The sequence below is a fragment of the Microplitis demolitor genome, chromosome 9, assembly GCF_026212275.2.
Source record: "Microplitis demolitor isolate Queensland-Clemson2020A chromosome 9, iyMicDemo2.1a, whole genome shotgun sequence".
Classification (NCBI taxonomy): Eukaryota; Metazoa; Arthropoda; class Insecta; order Hymenoptera; family Braconidae; genus Microplitis; species Microplitis demolitor.
In genome coordinates, this window is record NC_068553.1 from 9,805,057 (window position 1) to 9,828,044 (window position 22,988).

A 22,988-nucleotide genomic window follows, 5' to 3' on the forward strand; every position below is an offset into this window, starting at 1 on the left:
TTTTGTTTCGATTATTGAAAATTAGAAAAATTTTTTTTCTGCATTAAATTATTGTCCATTCTGATTTTTGATACTGTATACTCGTTTATCTTACTTATTAGAAAGTAATTCCGATATTTTTTTGTTCTTAGTAGAGATTTCAAAGCAGTAAGCAAAAGTTAATGCTATTTATGAGCGGTTATAATAAATGTTTTGATTCATTAAGAAGCAACTATTTCGAAGCAAAAGAAACATTAGATTTGCTATGTAGTTCAGCTAAGAACATTACGGGAGCTCAAAAATATCATATAATTATACGGAAAAGCGACGAAACTGTATTCCAAATGTTTTTAATTATTTCCGTGTTCTTTTAAAAATTTTACGTTAATGTTTGTTTTATGAACTAGAGTACTCCTTTATTAATATAGCTCTGTCGCTTTATCAAATTATTGTATGATATGTTAGGGCTCCTATAATGGTCTTGGCTGAATTAAATAGCAAATCTGATGTTTCTTTTTCTTCGAAATAGTTGCTTCTCAATAAATCAAACAATTTATTAAAACTACTCATAAATAGCATTAACTTTTGCATACTACTTTTAAATCCATACTAAAAATAAAAAAATATCGAAATCAATTTTTAAAATGCAAGAAAAACAAGTGCACAGTGTCAAAAATCGGCACGGACAATAATTTATAGCGAAAAAAAAATTTTTCTAATTTTCAATAATCGAAACAAAATAATAGCCACGGAGTCCCATGACCGGAACCACCTGAAAAGTTGTGGAATCCATAGTAATTTGTTGACACAAATTTTCAGGAAAATCAACGAATGCATGATTTTCAGAAAACGACTTTAAACTTTTGAAACTCAAAAATAACGCAGAAAAATTTTTCTAAAAAATTATTTGCATCTTTTTTTTCAAAAGTACATGGAATAACGAAACTTTTTTATTCTTTGAGTTTTTTCATTTAATATATATTTCAAAAAGTTATAAGAAAAAAACCATGAAAAGAGCGGTTTTTTTGAAAATTTCATATCTTCTGAACCAATGATCAAAAAAATCTCAAAATTTTGGAGGATGAGTTTTTTTTATGAGTCCTAAAAAATATCAAAAAATAACGGAAATTAAAAATTAAAATTTCTAAAACCGTCCGATTTGGCGTGGAATGTCCCATATATATATATATATATATATATATATATATATATATATATATATATATATATATATATATCCCGAGTGCTGTCTTTTGGATGTTTTTGAGCGATCCTTGAATATTGATAATAAAGCTTCTTAATTTTTTCACCATCATTTTGCATCACTATGAATCAAAATATAACCCGAGAAATATAAATAATGAGTTATTAACATATTTTGTTATTTTTTAATTCAATTTTTTAGGTTTTTTTGCTTATTCAAAACTTACTAAACTTTATTGTTTAAGACTGTCTTGTATATTTTTGGTTATGCAAAAGTTATATTTTAGTGTATTGAAAATAATTGAGTTATAAAAAAATACAAAAACTAATTCAAAGTATTAGTCACATATTATCAGTTTATAACGTTCTCCTCTATTTCACACGATCGACGGCGGAGTGTGGTTGGTGCTCAATAGCCGTTATGGCCTCACGTTGGGCGCCATATAACGTTCTCTTCTATTTCACACGTCCCACGGCGGAGTGTGGTTGGTGCTCAATAGCCGTTATGGCCCTCCGTTGGTGAAAAACTGAAAATAATAAAAATAACAAACCAAAAATCCCACCTGGAGATGTCCCGAATCTCCCTGGACACACAGCTCTGATCAGGCTGGGTTAGAATTCATAGTTGGGCACCAGTTCGTGTGCCCCACGAACAAATTCAAAGAAAATAAAATACAACGGAGAAAAATGAAATTGAAAATGATAATAAAATACAAGATAGCTGCTTCAGATTTTAGGAAGAGGAAGCAAGAAAAAGATAGCAATAATGTAAATAAATTAAATTTAAATTAATACCGGGTTGATGACCATTTGTTCCGAATATATTTTTAACTAATCAATTCAATAATCAATTGTATTGCATAACCAAACAAAACAATATCAAATAGAAAATAATAATAGTTCACTTACAAAACAATACTGGTATGCGTATACAAATAAAAAATATAATAATAAAGAATAGACAATAAATATGTTAAACACGAAATAGTTTATCGCATGTTGTTATGTCCCCGTGGAAATTTAAAATTATTTATTAAGTTTTTATTCTCGACTTTTAGAAATCTATAGATTTCTTGGAATAACTTGTTTCGGGGGATTCACGGGAAAACATGGATGTGAAATTTCACAATAATAGATTTTTCGTGGTTTTGAATTTTATTTAAACACATATTAAATTATTCAATATTTGATGAAAATTATTTAAATTCGTGGTTCATTTGTTGAATATGTGATATATGTATATTCTAAATTTACAAATTGATAGTTTCGTTAAATTCATATTACAATTATTCGTAGAAAGTAGTGTTGTCTAATAGTAAATTTTCAAATTCATAAATTAAAAATTATTTATTTAGATTATTATTATTTGTTCATTGAGAATCATACTGATTCATAATTCATAAATTAAAATTATTAAGTAACATTGTGTAATATATTTCAAACTTACGAATTAAAAATACTTATTTGGATAATTATTGATTCACAATACATAAGTGAAAACTATTATTTAGTTTCATAAAATATATTTCAAATTCTCTAACTAACATTAATTATTTAGAGTAATACTTGAATTAACAAGAATAATATTGTTTAATAACTCATAAATTAAAATTATTATTTAAATTCATAAAATAATATTTTTTGTAATATATTTTTAATTAATTATTTTGATTTAATATTTGAAAAATAGTAAAATTATTATTTAAATTCATAACATAATATTTTGTCATATATTTTAAATTAATTATTCAGATTAATATTCGAATTAATATTGAAAGATAGTAAAATTATTACTTAAATTCATAACATAATATTTTGTAGTTTATTTTAAATTAGTTATTTAGATTAATATTTAAATTCTTCATATAAGATTTTATAATATATATTTTAAATTAATTATTTAGATTCATATTTGAATTAAAATTGAAAAATAGTAAAGTTATAATATTTTGTAGTATAATTAATTGTTTAGATTCACATTGAATTAATATTAAAAAAATTATAAAATCATTATTTAACTTCGTATTCTTATTTAAAAATATATGACTATTTAAATATATTCCATTTTTAAAATTGAATAAAAAATAATTGAAAAATTATTTTCATGGAATATGAAAATCATTGATGAAAAATTATTGTAGCAAATATATTGTCGTTTGAGGCACTTATCACTTGTTTAAAGTTAAAGAAATTGTTAGTCTAATTGTTTCTCGGAACTCAAAAACAAACAAATAAAAAAGAACGCACGTTCATGCCAAATCATTACCTTTTAATGCAGGTAACTTAAAAATAAAACTGAATTTAAATTTTCACAAACTTGTTTTAAATTCACCAAAAATTTTCTAGCTTTTCACAAGTTATTTCTAATTTATTCATTTTAATTGCCCATAGATTCACAGTACACAAAGCAGAAGGAAAAAAAATCACTGAACCTATTTAATTTAGTGAAGGGGACATGATTTTGATTTTTAAAGGTAACTGTAATCCTTGAAATTGTACAAATTGAAATCCTCGACAAATTGAAAAGTACTGCCATTGGCAGTTTAATTCATTACATCAACAAATGATAAAATTATAAATATTTCCTAAAATTCATAGGTGAAAATTTATAAAAATGAAATTACTATTGAATTTAATGTTTTCGATAAATTTGCTATTAATTTTGGGGGTATTACAGCCCTCTGAATAGTCTCTTGTCGATTTCATGTATTAGGATAGTAACAGGAGTAAGTTGGTCATTTACTTTTGCTGCAGGCGTTTCTTTATTTTAATCTGGGCTTTACTCTATCGTTTTACTCCGCCCGGTATTCAAGTTACAGCACGGTATTCGCACCCACTTATATGTAATGCTTCGCCTTCCTGTATGTTCTCTTCCTTACAAAATGGTGTACTTAATTATTTATCACTAATTCAATTATGTTCAAATTAATACAAATCTATTAATTCATATATATATTGAGATTCCTAAATATATTTGCCAATTAAAATATATATTCTTTACATTTAAATGCATATATATTTCCTTATTTGTCAAATATATTTATTTTCAAATATATATATATATATATATATATATATATATATATATATATTATTGTTTAAATGTATAAACCGTATATTATTTTATAACAGGACTATGCTGTTACTCTCGTCGTCCTTAAATTACCTTTTAAGGGCGCCACGAAGTGATAATGGCCTCCCAGAACCGAATCTTAAATCTTCAGGGTCAGTGTAATTTTATTTAATTATAAGAGAAGGATGAGGAAGGATAACTTATAATTAATTTACTTCTATGATTCACGCTTGAAACCGTTTTTTTTTATTTTCCAATAACCTTTTAACCTTTATAATTTAACTTCAATTATGACCTTTTCTAACCTTATGTTTTATACCTTTTATTAACCTTATAACTTTTTATAAACCTTATAACCTTTTATTTATTTAACCCGCAATATTTTATTTAATATAATCAGCCAACTACCTTTGGCGTTTCCACACACTCACACACTAGTTAAAAATCACTTAACCTTCGCGATACTTAACTACTAATATTTTTCCTTAATTTCTTATGTATTTCACTCACACACTCACTCTGTCCCCTGGACTTATTTTACACACACTTAATTTAAATTAATTTTCCCGCAATAAATAAATTAATTAATTTAGAGAATTATATAAATATTAATTAATTTATTATTTGATTTTCCTTTTTTTATCTCTTCATTGATCATTATTTCCTTTTTCAATTTCTTATCATTTATTTTTATTTCCATAATAACACGACCTTGACTCAGTAATTTAAAGACGCGTTTCTTCAGGTACTTTTATCACCACAATATTTATTTTTATTCTATTTATACGTTTTTTCTTAACTATTTCCTCTATTTAATTAATTATAAATTTTTGTTTTTTTCTAATCAAATTTTCCGGCAACTTTGACCGCGGACCTTTCTTATCTTTCCGAGACAATTTTAATTGATTTTATTATTTTTATTAATTTCTACTTATAATTAGTTAATGATTGACTAGCAGCTATGACTACATTCGACAGTTCCGGGGCGCGAGTTACTCGACCTACCTGGAAACTTCTAGAATAATTCCGGCAACCAGCCTGGAATTATTTTACTGATGCAATGGCTCCGGCTACCTGCCTGGAGTTAATTAATTACTTAAATTTTATAATTATGTCTGAGTTTGAATTATTAATTGAAATTAAATATTTAATTGGCGAAATTTTTTTTGTTACGACACGACGATTTTAAACGTATACTAAGTATTTATCAAAATTTTCCGGCTTCCTGCCTGGAATAAATTTTATAAATACCTCTGCAGTTAAACTCTCCAGATCTTTTTCGTCGTCGTGTCTTTGTTCGGGTTCCGTCTGATTAATTGTCCTTGTTATCGTTTTGGTCTGATCTGGTTCCGTCTCTCTCTCTCTTTACTCTCCTTCAACCTGTTACAATCAGACGCAATCAGTAATGTTTACAAGAAAATACCGGCTACCTGCCTGGTATTTGTTATAAATAATTGAAATTTTCATCGCTTGGTTCCACAATAAACTCAAGCTATTAATTAATTAATTACCTGTAATAATTAAGTTACGGCGTCTACTTTTCGTCGGTTGTCTCGTCACTTTGTTCTCTCCACCTCTACTATTCGGACGTCCCGATGGTTAATGCCCGATTCTCGTTCCGGTCCCCGTTTATAATTGCTCGCTCACTCTTGACTATAGTTGTCCTTTTTTCTCTCCTACTTAACTCTAAGTGGGGTCAACGGTCGAGCAAGTGAAATTTCCATTTCCGGACAACTAGTCGCTACCTACCCGGGATACCCTGAGTGGTAATGTCACATGACCGACAGTGCGCATAATAGATTTTATTTTGAATTTACTTGAACGCGGTAAATACGAATTTACCCCGTTACAATTTATTAATTTTTATGTATTTTAATTTGATTTCAAATTAGAGTTATTTCTCAATTATTTGGTTTAAATTTATCCGACTTGACATATCTGTTATTTTCTTTGTGTATATTTATTTTTATCCATATATATATATATATATATATATATATATATATATATATATATATATGCGTAAAGGATGAAGGATGCCGGGTTCGTAACAATGTAAACAAAGATATCACTCACCCGTGATATTCCTAAAATATAAATACTGGTAAATAATAATTTAATACTTGAAAACGTACCAAATCACTCGTACGTGATATTTCCAAATAAAATCAAAATAATCTCAAAATGATCTTTAAATATTTCAAGTAAATATTTCGTACCACTGGTGAATGCTGTGCACTGTTAACAAAATAATACTCGCAAATAATAACTTTAATAATAATAAATAAAATTAATAATAATGAATAAAATAATACTTCAAATACTTGGTAATTATTCAACAAAATGGATCATAAATACGCCAGTTGCACAGAATTCCTGCCTCAACAACTTCGCTCGATATTATTTAATAAGTAATTATTTGTAAAAGAAAACCTCACTGATTACTAATGATTATTATCTCACATAATAGTCATTATTAAAAATAATTCACTAATTCATACTTAATTATTGGAAACCCAGTCGCATATAATTTGTTATAACAATGAAATAATAATTACTGCGTGTAAATAATAATGAAAAATAACCAAATATTTATCACAATCAATATTTGGTAATGATAAAATAATATTGAATAGTTTCACTTATTCTATTAGTATTTACTGGGTACAATATAATCACGCATTCTATCAATTGCTTATGTAAAATATTAATACTCAGAATGTACTATCTCACTCTCGCTCATGTGAGACTACAAATGATCACCAACTCGGGAACCAAATTACACGCCAATATATTCGCCAAAATGTACTTACAGTTTACGTATTATTCAACTCCTTTGGTTGCACGTTAATACAGTAAATGTATTTTCCTTTATGCGTTATATAAAATACTCAACCAATACCAATGGATTTATATTATTTACTCAAAACACCAAATGGCGTCTAATTTATAATTACTTTAATGCAACAGGAGCACACAGGCTACTCTTACAGAGACTATTCCACGTCTGACCATGGCAGCACGTAAATTTCATACCGGCACCTAGGCCGGCGCCATTTTGTCGTATATCTCACTTCGACCAATGGAGATATACAACTGTCGCATGTTATTTCTAAACAGTACCACCAACATAATACATAAATTTGGCCGTGTAATTTATTTAGTTCCCGACGCTAAATGACCAATTGTCCCGTTTATAATTACTCATTACCACGATTTTATGATAAATCAGCCAGTAGTTTATTCACAAAATTAGTAGATTTATTTATATTAAATAAATTTACTAATGCCAACTGCTGCGTTGATGTGCATGCGTCAACCAATCAAAATAATCATAAGCACATAAATAAAACGCGCAATTATTTCTCCTAGCATTACAAAAATTTAATTATATGCTCAAATTAATAAGTGAATTTCCTTGATTACAACACAATTTATACCTAGGAAATCAATTAAGTATTAGTAACGCAATGATTAAATCAAAATCTCATATGCAAATAAAATAATTATAATAACAATATATCGGATGCGACGTGTGAGCAGCGTGTGCTGCCCTCTGTTGCTCACCGACCTGATGCGAGACTGTCACGATATTTAAATATCGTGATAAGTTACTATTCAAAATTCTTGAGCACCATTTGAATATTTAAATTTCGGGTTGAAATTTACCAGCATAGACATGATTTTACAAACATAAACTATTGTTGTTACGAAAAAGAAAAAATTTAGAAATAAAAAATCCGAATTTCAATCATTTTTGATATTTTTAAAAATTGTGAGCTACCCGTTGAAAATTTTTTATCGAGCTGGTTTGTGGAGAAGCTTCTTAAAACATCGTAAGCCAAAAAATTTTCATAAGAGACTCGAAAAAAAAATAGTTGGTTTTTCTGGGCCACTCTTACATATATAGTTATGTTGTTGTATTGTCGTCTTATGAAAACAGTCCTAAATGTATCAGAATATGTAAACCAAATTAGATTTGTCGCCGACTATAAAAATTGATTTTTTTTATCAAGGCATAAAATATCGATGCCATCGATAAAATAAGTGATCGGGATTTTACCACATCAGGATTCTGTGTAATTGGGATTATATTCAACAAAATTTCTATGTTATCAGATTCTGACTCATCGGGATAGTAGACGATCGAATTTCGAATTTATTTGATTTTTCGGTGATCGGAAATCTACCCTTTCGGAATCATATATTATCAATAATCTGGACGATTGGTTTCTGGGCGATGGAAATCTAGGAAATCGGGATCTATGCGATCATTTATCTGACCAGGTGGTTTATAGGCAATAGAAATCATCACTAAAGATATTAATATATTGAAATATGATAAACTATTAATTAAATGAACCATTGATGATTTAATAATAAATTTCCAAATTGTATTTATATTAAAATAAATTTCTCTGGCGTATTTTAACCTTCAAGATGCGCACTTCAGCGGCTGTCCAATTCAGAAGCACATGGGTATGCCATACCCGTACGTCTTCAACTATTAATATCTTTTAATTAAATTATCCGATTCGGAAGTTTTTTTTTCAATTTAAACTTCAGACAGTGAAGAAGAAAATTACATGAATAGAATGTCTATCAGAACAATAGTTTGTCTAATATCGTAAAAAATGTCAGTAAAAATTCCGAAAAAATGTTTAAATTAAAGTGTTTTATCCAAACTATCATATCTAGACAAAATTAACAGATAAAAACTTTCTTCCAACTGCATTTAAAAGAGTATTTAATGTACTTCTAGACATTTATAAGGCCATTCAGTTTTACTTAAAAAAGTATATTTATTTCGTTAGGTAAAGTTCAATAATTTTAAAATAATAATGTTTAATTGATTACCTGAAGTCATTAATTTTTTATTAATCGTAACAATTAATAAACATTACAAAACTTACATTATGCATCTATTAATGGTACAAAATATTAAGAAGACAGTTTTGTACTGCATTCTACACAAATCTTAGCTGTATGTTCTTTACACATAGGATTATCACATCTTAAACATTTATAACATGTTTTTCGATCTAATGAATTTGGACAATACCCACAATGTTTATATTTTTCTAGTTTATTCTCAGCCAATAAATCTCTAGGGTTTTCCGTTTCAGGTAAATCTTCAGAATTTAAGATAGCTTCTATTTCAGAGCGTAATGTTGCTTGTAAAGTAGGTAGTTTAAGTTTCATTATCAAAAATGACTTAATGAGAGATAAAGACAAATCTAAAATATAATCATGACGATTGATCGTTTTGTTACTGCTTATTAAATTATAAATAATGAAAGAATTAACATTAGCTTGATCTAACATCCCATAGAAAAAACGCATTGGCCATCTCAGGGTTTTATGAGAAGTCGTAAAGTTATGACATTTTTTATCAAAACTATCAGTACCTCCTTTTGTTTTATTATAAAAGTTTACTATTTCTGGTTTTTCAGTTTCTGAATTGATTTTAGCACTACGATGATAAGAAGACAATAATAAAACAATTTTTTACCTTTAGGATTAAACGACACAAGAATTTTTTTATCATAAAATGCAAACCGAATTTTATCTACTTTAGACTTTGAAGTTTTAAAAGATGCTGGAATTCCCCGTTTATTTTTAAGAATTGTTCCAACGATGGTTAAATTATATTAATTTAATAATTTATCACAAATAGGGATAGATGTAAACCATCTATCACATGTTATATTTCTACCTGTATTATAAATTGGCTCTGATAATTTTCTGACATAATAAGATGGCACTGATTCATTAGGATCTTTATTAGTTACCGTCCCACAATAAGGGATAGCATTAAATAAATAGTGTGTATCAGAGTCGTTCATTACTACAACTTTGAGACCATACTTATCTGGTTTTGCTGGTAAATACATTCTAAAACGACACCTACCCCGAAAAGAGAGCAATCGTTCATCTATAGAACAGTTAGAACCAGGCTGGTAATTGATTCTGCAGTTGTTTATAAATTTGTCCCAAATTTTTCTTATATTTGCTAATGGCTCATTTGCTTTTCGTTGACTTCGTGTGTTCTTATCATCAAACCTTATACACAAAATTAAAAATTTAAATCTGTTTAAAGTCATTGTAATTCTAAAGAGAGACATCCCATAAACTGACCATAACGACTCTAAACTAGTATGGCTTAATTTTTGCAAGCCGGAAAAGTATAACAATCCTATAGTGGCTTTTAATTCATCCATATCTACTAATTTATGATGAGATTTTATTTAAATATTATTACTATTGAAGCCTGCAATCTGTCAATTTATTTCTTCATTTGTATGTCTTAAAATGATTTTCAAAATTTCTTCATCAAAAAATACACTCCACGCTTCTAGTGGACTCGTAAATGTACTCGCTTGTCCTATCAGAGTTGCAGTATATGACAACCTAGCTCTTCTACCTCGGCTCTCAGGGATGTTACGCGACCATTTGTAGTTATTCTTCCCCCGCAGGTAGCTTGGCCGACCGCGTTTAATTTTGCCTGATGTACATGCCCTTTGTTCCGATTCATTGCTTGATTCTTCATTGCTTTCGTTTTCATCACTTTCATCAGTTTCGTTATGATGCTCTTCAAAGATAGATTCTGTCTCGCTTTCACTCTCTTTGTCGTCGAAAATATCAACTGCGTCATATAATGCTTCTATTTCAGACGCACGACGAGTCCGAGAACGTGTTCATTTTGAGCTAAATAAATGTACTATACTGACGTTACAACAGCACTGGATGGCGCATACCTGTAAACTGAGTACGATCACCTATATTTTAGTTACTATTCAGGTCTCAAGGTGGCTATGGTGGGGAATCGGTAGTGTAAATGTTAGATTTTTTCCCATCTAGAGCTCTTCTCTGAATACAATCGTTTATAAGGGAGAAGCATTCTTAATTTATACCTGGGTATCCTATACACAGTGCTTCTTCTGAGGGTTTAATATTCTAAGTTGAATTCGATAAAATAATTATTAATTCGAAGAATTTATATATTGAATAATTTTGAATAAAACCGATTTTAATTGAATAAATGTCAATGATGATTTTTTATCAATCTAACAAACTTCAATTTTTGTCCTTTGGTTAACTCGAATAGGTCTAGATTGAGTTAAATAAGAAACCTCGAATTTTATTAGATTCAGTTAAATTAATTATTCAAAATAATGTTAGTTTTATTTGTTTATATTTATAGTTAATGTTTGTACTAAAGGTTTGTTTAAGAATTGACATGCGATGTCTGTTTATTAAATTTACTGGTAAAAATATTTAGTGTTATAGAAAGCAATTATTCACAAATTCCGAATTATAATTAGATAAAGGGTAAGAGAGCATACTTTCGTGAACAAAAAACATTATCTGTCATTGTGGTCTGAAAAGAAATTCTAAAATGAAACTTCACAAACTCGTTTAAATTTCACTAAAAAAGTGATGTCGCCATTATAGCGGACCCCACCCCAAAGTGGAGGGGGATAACGCGCGGCAGTGCGAGCTACAGAGGTAGGAGCTATGACTACTCTAGCAGATTTAAATTTGAATTTAAGCAATAATAATAATAAATTATACGATGATAATAATAATATTAATAATAATACTAAGAGGGTTTACTCTTCCGAGACCAAAGGATTTTGCCGCATACGTTGCTGCCTTATATAAGAACGCTCCCTTATGACCATTCTCATGATAATGAACAATTTGCATAAAGAAGTGTCATTATCTGCTGTAAAATTAACAACTTCGTATGTTATACTAAAAACCAAACGATCGTGTAGACACTCCAAGCTCTGTAGACCTCTCCCTACGTTGTGCCGAAAAGTATAACCTTGTGACTGAAGACTTAGGGTGCATACTCCGATTCATATTCATGACTTTGCATGTCATGATATCGATGTTTTTGAGCTCTTTTTGGGCCCATTTAAGGACACCGGAAGAGTACAGGAGTACCAGGATAACAAGCATGTTTGTTGCAGAGGCTTTGTTTTTCCGGGAAAGTTCTGATAACCAGATTTTCCGGAATCTCCGCACATACTCGTCGCAGAGAGTCGTTTTGATTTTTGAGATATCCTGCATGGGACTCCCGTCAATCCCTTGATATTTTTACGACTCTCCGGCGTCAAGATGGTCGATGACGCTCCCATCTACTATTTCGATATCTTCACGCACATCGAAGCGCTTACCCTTCACCAGATTGACGACCGCACACTTCTCAAACTTAAAAGTCATGCTGACATCCCGGGTATACTCCCCTACAATATTCAAGGCTGTCTGAAGGTGTTCCTTATCAGGGGCATATACCTTTAAATCATCCATGAAGAGTAAGTGGCCGATCAAATACTTTCGATCATTTGGTGCGCCCACTGAGTATCGACGGGTGCGGCGTAGTGTAACAGATATTGGCAGCAGTGAGATGTTACACGTTTGTCGTTGCCACATGAAATGTGGAACCGTGTTTGCCAAAGTTGCATCGTACGCTGAATGCATCCCACTGTATCGCGATTGACCCCAAGGCATTTGAGCAAAAAGAGAATAAGCTCATGAGATGTTGAATCAAATGCCTTGCAGTAGTCAATCCAGGCCATTGACAGGTTGCGCTGATAGTAGATCGCGTCTTGAATGACACAACGATCCACTAACAGATTCTCTTTGCAACCTGACGGGCCTCTTTTACTGCCACGTTGTTCGTATATCTGCTAACTTACAGGGTCTATCTCCTGCAGTATGCGATTATTCAAGATTCTGGTGAAAATCTTATAAACCGCATTAAAACGGGTGATAGGCGTGTAGTATTTCGGGTCAGACAAGTCACCTTTCTTGGGGGGAACTCCTGTGTTTAGGATTATCTCAAACTCAGCTTATTTTACATTGGGGAGTTAGCCCAATGGGAAGGTTGTTGGGCGATTAGTAGACCAGCAGATCGAAGGTTGACTTACATTGCCCACGATGCGCCACGGGGTAAACTAAATCCCCGCTGGCCGCACAACATGCACCGTTGGAATGTAAACCCTCTTATTGACGGGAGAGGTCTACAGAGCTTGGAGTGTCTACACGACCGTTTGGTTTTCGGTAAAGGGTGAAAGGTAAGTGCTCTGATTTGCGTGAAGATATCGAGTTAGTAGATGGGAGCGTCATTGACCATCTTGACGCTGGAGAGTCGTACAAATATCTAGGGATTGACGGGAGTCCTATGCAGGACGTCACGAAAATCAAAACGTCTCTCTGCAGCGAGTATGTTCGGAGACTCCGGAAAATCTGGTCATCAGAACTTTCCGGGAAAAACAAAGTCTCTGCACCAAACATGCTTGCTGTCCCGGTACTTCTCTACTCTTTCGGTGCCCTTGAATGGGCCCGAAAAGAGCTCAGAGACCTCGATATTAAGACACGCAAAGTCATGAATATGCATCGGAGCATGCACCCTAAATCCTCAGTCACCAGATTATACTTTTCCCGGCACATCGGAGGGAGAGGTTTACAGAGGTTGGAGTGTCTACACGATCGTTTGGTTTTGGGTAAAATATACGAGATTGTCAATTTCACTGCAGATGAAGACGACTTCCGTATGCAAATTGTTCATAGTCATGAGAATAGGCATAAGGGAGCGTTTTTATATAAGGCAGAAATGTACGTGGCAAAATCCCTTGGTCTTGGAAGATTAAACTCTCTTATCGAATTCCTTAAGGAGGAATTTAAGACGGTCGTCAGGAACGCTGAGCAACAAAAACTGCTCAGTACACATATGGACTAGTCCATGCTCAGCGTTTTCTTTAAACACGTGCGTGAACATGGCTTGTCCGAGCAGCTGACGTTTTCCTTCCTTAAGTCAACTGGCCTGATGTCCAAGCCGAAGGATATATTTTTGCCTGCCAAGATGGTGTAATCAATACTCTTGAATACCGTGCTAAGGTGCTTCAGATGCAGCTACCCGACGCACTGTGTAGGGTTTGTAAACAACATCCTGAGACGCTTATGCATCTATTGTCAGCATGTCCTATGCCGGCCAGAAATGCATACGTCCAGCGTCACAATGCTGCTCTGCGAGTACTTTATTACCACCTCAGACATAGTCACGGTATCGATAAAACACCAGTGTTGCCTTATCTGTCAGGAGATATTCCGCAAGTTGTTGAGATTGACCGTTGCCTTATTTATTGGAACGTGCCATACGCAACAACGCGGAAAATCGATTACAATAAACCTGATATTGTGCTCTTCGATAAAACCAGTCGTAACATTTATGTTATTGAGTTTGCAGCTCCAGCTGAATATGACATCACAGTCAAAGAAGAGCACAAACACGAGATATATCAGGATCTCTTCTTTGAAATTTGCAAACTTTACCCAGGCTACTGTGTCCAGCTTGTCGTACTCATTGTTGGCGTCCTAGGAGGAATGAAGCAGACTTTTGCGTCCGCATTGGCTAAAATCCCAACTTGTTCATCGCAAATTGAGTTTTTGGCATCGCGGATGCAAAAGGCTGTCATTCTCGGATCCCTCCGTCTCCTAAGGCAACAACACTTGGCCTGCTTTATAGGATTTTTTCTATAAAAACAATAGGATAAGGAACAAGTTTCATGTACTAATTATTTTTGTTAGTATAATATAATTTGAAAATTCGAAAAAAAATTCAAATCTTGACAAACATTTAAACTTTGAAAGAAAATTCAAATTTCGAACAATAACTTAAGTTTTAGAATTAGAATTTTTTTTCAAATTTTAAAATTCCACTATACGAACAAAAAAAATTTGTGCATGAAACTTGTTCCTTATCCTATTGATTCCACAGCAAAAATCCTGTTGCTGCAAAAGGATTTTGTTCTGTTGCTTCTACAGAGTGTGTCCTGTTGCTCCTTCAGGACCGCGACCTGTTGCAGCATCCGTTTTTTTTCCCTGTAAGCTTGTGTCGCAACATCGCAACTGTCGGTAAACTACCATTTTGCAATTAAGTTACATAAATATCTATTAAGTAATCGAAATTATTACATGATTCAAACCACAGGCAGTGGCCTTTATGTACGTGTTGATGAAGTCGAAGAAAACAGCTGCTTATGAAGAGGTGTTCAAATTTTTATTGAACGATCTTTGCCCAGATTTAAAGCACTGCAGCCTATAATCCATTTTGATTTTGAGTTGGCCAGCTGAAACGCCCTGAAAAATGTCTTCAAAGACGTCAGAATTCAATTGTGTTTCTTCCACTATTGCCGAGTACTAATTGTTATATTATTTTTGTAGTTAGGCTAGAATGTCCTTAATGCTTCTTAAAAATACACCGTAAATTTTTTAAGTGATCTCTGGAACCGTTTTTCCGGGGCAATTGATTAAAGTTTTACTAAATATTTGAAGGAACAAGTTTTGATCTTATAATTGTGTAATTATCATTTGAATGAAAAATTTATTTTTTTTGACTATTTTTCCACTTTTGCGTTAAATACTCAGTTAGTCTACGGTGAAGAAAAAAAAAACAGTCTATAGGTGGACTCTGCGGGCCAGCTCCAAAAATGACCGCTGTTTTCGAGTGCCTTGAGCTCGAAAAAATCGTTGTGATACTTTTGTATACCGTTATTATCGAAAAACAATTTTTTTACCATTTTTTCTCCAACGACATCTCTCAAACGAATTGTCCAATTGAGACGGCTGAGGTGGCAAGCGACGTGATTTATTGAGTTCTAAAGCTGATCAGATATTGAAATTGATTTATCTAGTCGTTTTTGACAAAGTTAAAGAAAACTAAAAATAAAATTTTTTGAATTCTTTCGTTAACGGTTTCTCTTAAACGAATGAACTGAATTCGATGTTTGAGGGGGCATTTGAGGTGGCTTATTAAGTTACAGAACTGATTAGATTTCGGAATCGATTTATTGAGCACATTAAAAGTTATCTAAAAAAAACATTTTTGAAAAAATGTTATTTATGGAATATCTCCGAACGCACCTTACTGATCAAGCTCGAATTTTCAGTGTTAATAGTAAATAACAAGCTACGCTGAGTGACACCTCGACGATTAAAATCGGTTCATCCGTTCAAAAGTTACAGAATATTTACATACGTACGTACGTACATATACATACATATAAACACTCGGACATCATCTTAAAATCAGTCGGAATAATGTCCTAGAACCTCAAAACATCAAGATCTGATAGAAATTCAATTTTCGAAAGTCGGACCGAAACCAATAACTACTTGAATTTTTGAAAATTTTATGTTTTCTTAACGGGAAATCGAAATTTTCCGAAAAACAAAAAAAAAATTCAAATAAATTAAAAAATAAAAGATTTTTTTTTTTTTTTAGCTTTCTTCTTCAATTTAAGCCCCCCTCTAATCTATTGTGTAATCATTGGTAGCAAAAATATCTATGATTTAAGCGAAAAGGATCCTTTTTCATTTCAAGGCTGATATCTCAACGTCAAGTTATCGTACAAAGCTAAACATAACAATGAATTAAAGCCGAATTAATTTCCTAACTCATCTATAAATTTGTTCTGAGAAAAATTCTCATCAGCCTGTTGTCTCTTCAAAAAAAAAAAAAAAAAAAAAACTTAGAAAATATTTGTATCACAATATTTCTTATGATTGTGCAATAGCGGTAACTGGAAACAAATTTTGTAGAAAAGACCTTGAAACTAGTGATTCGAAGCTTTAAAAAGTTCCATGATTCTTGATCCCGGACAAAATATCCTCACAACGCAATTAAAAAAATGTACGAAAAAAAAAAAAAATATTGTGAACAGAAGTTTTGTATCATAACTATAAAACACTCGTTCATTTTAGTCAGATCTGATGGAATCGAATCAAGTATATAGACTTAGACATAATTATGTAAATTTATATCAGTAATATCTAAAGATATTTGATAATATATGTAGACCTAATCTAATTTAATTATTTATGAGTTTATATCAGTCTTGTCCGGTCAGATCTAATTAAATGTAGACCCTTATCTCACCATCCATGGATTTGTATTAGTCATGTCTGATCAGTTGTAATAATATCAAGACATAAATTTAATTATACATGTGGAACCGTTTGAAAATGCTTTTGGTACGATCTCGTTACGGTTATTTTTCCAAAAGTTACAGCCTTCCAAAAATCACTCCGAAATTTGTAAAATTTTTCTGTTTTTTAACCTTTTGTATAAGTATATCCAATCATACCGTACCATATATGATCAGAAATAGAATGTGAGCCATACATACATATATAATTCATTTTTCCCGGGTATTAACATAAATATTTTTTTCAGGCTCTCACCAAAAATGCTAGTCGACTAGGTGCCTTATCTAAAAAACCGTCCACCACAACTGATGAGAATAATGTAGACGTCGTAATTGAAGAAATTTTAAGGAAATTGATGGCGTTGGCCTACTTACCACCAAATAAAATACCAGGGTCATTATGTACTATAATTGGTGACATTAATAACCCTGAAGTATTTACAAGAATGCAAAAGTTCTTCAATTACAACATAAAGCATTGGATCAAAGCTCGAGTGCCAGAAGAATGGTCGCAATTTTATAATATTAGACGGACAAACAGTGCCACTAAGTCGTGGAACCGCGATCTAAATGCCAAATTCAGAAAACACCCGTCAATTTGGAAGTTCACAAGTAAATATACACAACTTGCATTTTTTATTTTTTTCGCGCCACCTGCTTTAAGAATTCAAATTTTTCGTGCTGGCTGTCATGTCGTTAAGACGCGTTTTCATTTGTTTGTCTATTCGCTTTCAACTGAATAAACAGCACTATCTTTATTGCACTTATACATTAAATGGGAACTTTATCCAAGCTTTTCTCGTAAACAAATGAAAGTTATTAAAAAATTGAAGTGCACTTCGCTAGTTAATAGAGTAAAACATCGGGTCTGTGTCCTTATTTTGCGTTTAGAGCTTTTATTTCAGAGAAAAGCTGAGACAAAATTATCTGATACTCGTTCTTAATGCCCAATTTATTTTATCTTAATCAACAATTTTACTTTACCGCACGTGTACTGCGAGAACTCAATAATTTTACAGCTCCAACTTTACTAAACTGAATCGTAAAGAGGTATCAAAACCAAAGATTCCTTTTTCTTCGTCGTTGAATTATTACGTAAGACATAATAGATGCTGTATAAACAAAATGTACGCATTAGAAATTTTAGATTGCTCGTTGTTTCAATAACAAAAATATAAGTATCGGTTGGCCCTGTAGACGAGCCTCAAAACTTCAAAGCTGAGAGCCCGTGCGGCGCTATTGCAGTAGTTTTGCGGCTATTTTATGTTTTTGCTCAGGATCTCGCTATTTTCGATCTCCTTGAGTTCGTAAACATTGTTGTAAGTACATTACTCGAAGAGCTTAAAAATACCCTTGGATGCCAATAGTTTCTTACGAGCTTTATGAACTTAAACGCATTACAGTACATTATATCATGATTTATCCAGGGGAATAACGTAAAATGGTGTTCTTTTAACTTTTCATCGTCGATATCTTCTAAATTGATTGACTGATTTTGATGTTCAATGCAGCAGTCAGCGCATTTTACTGATTTTTCGATCTGATTAAATTTCGGAAATAATTAGTGCAGTCGTTTTAAAGATATTCGTGAAAAATTTTTTTTTAACAATTTTTTTCTCCGACGATATTTCTCGAACAAATTAAGCGATTGAGGTGGTTGAAGTATAATCGACGCGTCTTCAAATTCTGCAGCTAATAAGATTTTGGAATCGATTGTCGGAATCGTTTTTGAAAAATTAAAAAAAATAATAACAAAATTTTTTTTACTCGTAATTCTCAATTATTTTCCAGTCTACTTGATCAAACGATCTGAGATTTTCAGAAAAGTTGATGGCTAACAAGTTCTTTCGATTACCTTCTTAATCATCCAAATCAGTTCATTAGTTGAAGAGTGATACACCGGTTACACACACGCACGCACACACACACACACGCGAGCGCGCAGACATCATTTTGAAACTGGTCAAAATAGCTTCTTAGGACTTTAAAACGTCGAGATCTGATAAAACTTTGATTTTCGAAAGTTGGAATAAAAACAATAACTTTCCGAATTTCTAAAAATTTATAGTTTTCTTTGCGGGAAGTTAAAAAATTAGGTTTTTTATTCATTTTCTAATTTATGGTTGTCTCAAGTCGAATTTATCACAGCAGGTGTTGCTAAAAACTAATATATACAACAGGTTAATTAGAAGGCGAATATGATAATCAAGGCATCACAATATCTACATTAAAACTATTTGTCTAATAAAAATAATAATAAATAATGAATAATAATAATAATAAATAAATAAATAATAATAAAATAAAACTAATTGTATTTTTGGTATAATATTTATTTATTGACATTATGGAATCGTGGCAAGAACTTTTCGCGGAATCGGATCGTTTAATCGGTATTATGTCCTTATTACGCTTACGCGGTGGCGCCAGTGGTAAGAAAGACGACGAAGATAGCGAGTGGGAACGCCCATCGGATTTTTCAGTTTATCGGAATCATGAAGTATTAAACGATCGATCGAACGCAAAATTTTCGCGAATTTCAGCTATACACACGGCTGGAATTGCAGCTTTGAGTGAGTCTAGCCAACTAGTCCATGCGACTGACCCTGGGTTTAGGGTTCGTAGACGCGAGGACGCGATTCGGACGAACCAGGTAGACATATCTCAAGCTCCACAAGTTCCGTTGCCAGTGGCTGAACTTTTGCGGAACCAGATACCAGGTGACATGAATGCTTACGTTACGGAGAGGATTTTCGTCCAGGCGTTGAAAATGTTGGAGGATAAGATAGATCGTAGGCAGCAAGAGTTTCTTCGATTAATAAGAAGACTACCAGAGGATGTTGACATACGAGTTCCATCGCCCGACAGTGGTTTAAACAGAACTTCAGCGTTGCCGAATTATTGTGAAAATCCACCGGTGTCTCGAGTTCAATTTGATGATATTCCGAAGAAAGATCGAGACCGTTGCCATGATCTGCCGAGGTATCAAAACGACTTTCATTGTCAGTCAGTATCGAATAATTATTATTTGTCGTCATCAGCTAATTCAAAAATTCATCGGAGTTCTACAAGTGACAGAATGCAGAGAACGCACAGACCTTCTAGAGATCATGGTGATATTGCTTGGAGTTGGGGATTGTTGTTTTCTAGCCATGGATCAGTGACGTGTGACGAATTTTTGCGTCGTCTAGTGCTTATGATGCGTAGTGCCGGCATTCGACGATCTGATCGGCTGATAGTACTACCGGAAGTTTTCACAGGGGTCGATGAAGTATGGTTCAGTGCGAATTACCGACGTTGGACTACCTGGAGGGAATTCGAAGAAGATTTCCGATGTTGGTTTAAAGCTGGGAGCCGTCAGAGTGAGATTCGTCTTGACATTCGCATAAGGAATCAAGGTCACGATGAAAGTGTCCGTGATTACTTAATTTTCTTGCAGAATCTGTACTCACGTTTGGAATACCTACGGCTGAAGAAATCTCAGGTTAAACGTGCCACAAGAGGGTTGATGCCAAAGTACTGGGATTATTATTTGGTAGGTGAACATGATACCTATCAGTCGTTATTCGCACAGGCGACTCACCTTGACGAGAGATGGAGAGCTGCTCGTAATCATCGTCGGCCACCTTCGAGGGAAGAATCGAACGTTAAGGAGTGTTCGTATTCTGGAGAGTCGAATCACCCGAGGGAACACACGGTGTTGATTCATGCGTTTGAGTCAGTGGCTGGAACTGACTTTTTTTTCTTTTTGAATTTTGTTAATCTTTCTTCCTTTTTTTTCTTTTCAGAGCTGACATACCGAGGGCCCTTGAGGATGACTAATTATCATCAACAGCGGTTTTTCCTCCTACCCCCTTTTTTTCAAAATTATAAATTAATATTATTCATATATTTTTAAATTCTTATTATATTAAATTAATAATAAATATAAATTTTTTTTTTTTTGAAGAATTTTTTGGTTTTTTTTTTAATTTTATTTTTATCCTTCTAAAACACTTTTTTTTATGATCCGTTGAGTTTTTAGAATTTTAATTTAATTGTAATATTAAGATTATATTTAGTTTTTCTTTCTCTCTTTTTTTTTTTGATTTTATAATTTATTTATTTATTTTTAGTAAGTTTAGTTTAGTTAAAAATTCAGTTATTTATTTATTTCCCTTTCTTTTTATACTTAGGTTTAGTGACATTCGTTTTTAATAATAGTTTTAAATTTTAGTTTTAGATACATTTATAAGGTAGTTATACTAATTAGAGATTTGCTGTTTGTTCACCATCGCTGCCTATGAGTGGGAGAAAGCGCGAAATATAAAGAATTAAGTGCGAGAGAGAAAGAATGTGCTGAGTGTGGGGGTTAATCGGTTTCTTCTTTGCCCGCGTCTGCAACTCTCGCGACAGCGTAGCATTAATAAGATGTTAATTATCGACCGTCGTATTGATCTTACCTTAGTAGAACTTGACCAGCAAGTGGCGCCCTTACGGCCGCCAAAGGGACTATTCTCTCAAACAGCTTATTTCGTTGACAACATTGATTATACGACTTTTACATGAATAATCCGCACATTGGATAGATTTTAACAATAATAAAAGATGAAATTATGCTAAAATAGAGAATAAATGTCATTCATAAGTGTGGAATACATGGAGAGAGATTTTTACAGGTTTTTATGATTATAATATGGGCGAAAAATTTCTTTTTCATGCTTCCTGGCAGTATCTTAGATTTAAAAATTATTTCAAATTTCGCGTTCCGCTTAGCATGATTTATAGTTGATTTTGTCATACTATCATAAATTTTTCTGCTGATTTAGCAAGGTCACGGTTATTCTCATTTAATTTATTCCTTTTTTAAAAAAGTAGATAGGTAGGGGGGATTCTGGATCAGTTGGGACAAGATGGACATGATCTGTTGTACCGACGGATAGTAAGTTATCGATTTATGATAATGTACCGGCTGAGGGTAACTTATTGACTATTGATAAGATGTCGGCTGTTAGTGTGCTTATCTAGGACCTTTTGACATCATTTTGACGCTAATTGTACTTATCTGGGACCTTTTTGACGCTAATTGTGTTTATCTGGGACCTTTTTGACGCTAATTGTGTTTATCTGGGGCCTTTTTGACATTATTTTGATGCTAATTGACGTTATTTGGCAGTCTTTTTACCGTCTGAGCTCACTTTTGAGCTTATCTAGGACCCTTTTGAGCTTATGTCTGCCATTTTGAGCTCGTGTTATGATAGATGGTGCCTTGTGTATATTTTGAGTGGGAAACTTTGAAAAAAATATATACAATTTTTAATAATGTACAATTTATGTAAAATTATGTACAATTCCGTTAATGACTAGAATGAGTTCTTGGAATGCCTATCAGGTTAAAGGTTCTGGCATCATGTTTGTGCTTAACCCCAGAGCTGACACTAGCGTTGCCTACTCTGATTAATGCAATATGTACACGTAAATGTTTGATTTGAAGTTTTATATATTGAAACTGGGGTATGCAAAGGTACATGCAAGAAGCATACAAGAGCATGCCATCTAGTGGTAAAGTTTCTCTTCCCTCTTTTTTGCTGATGATGACGTCATCAGGCAAGTATGAACTGGTTTTTTCTAACTGCGTAGTAACATTTCTTAACTGCGCAATAGAATGTTCAAGATGATGACGTCATCCGACAAGTCTGAACTTGTTTTCGGCCTAGAGTGGGAATACTGAGCTGAGCGTTGCGCTCACGAGCTTG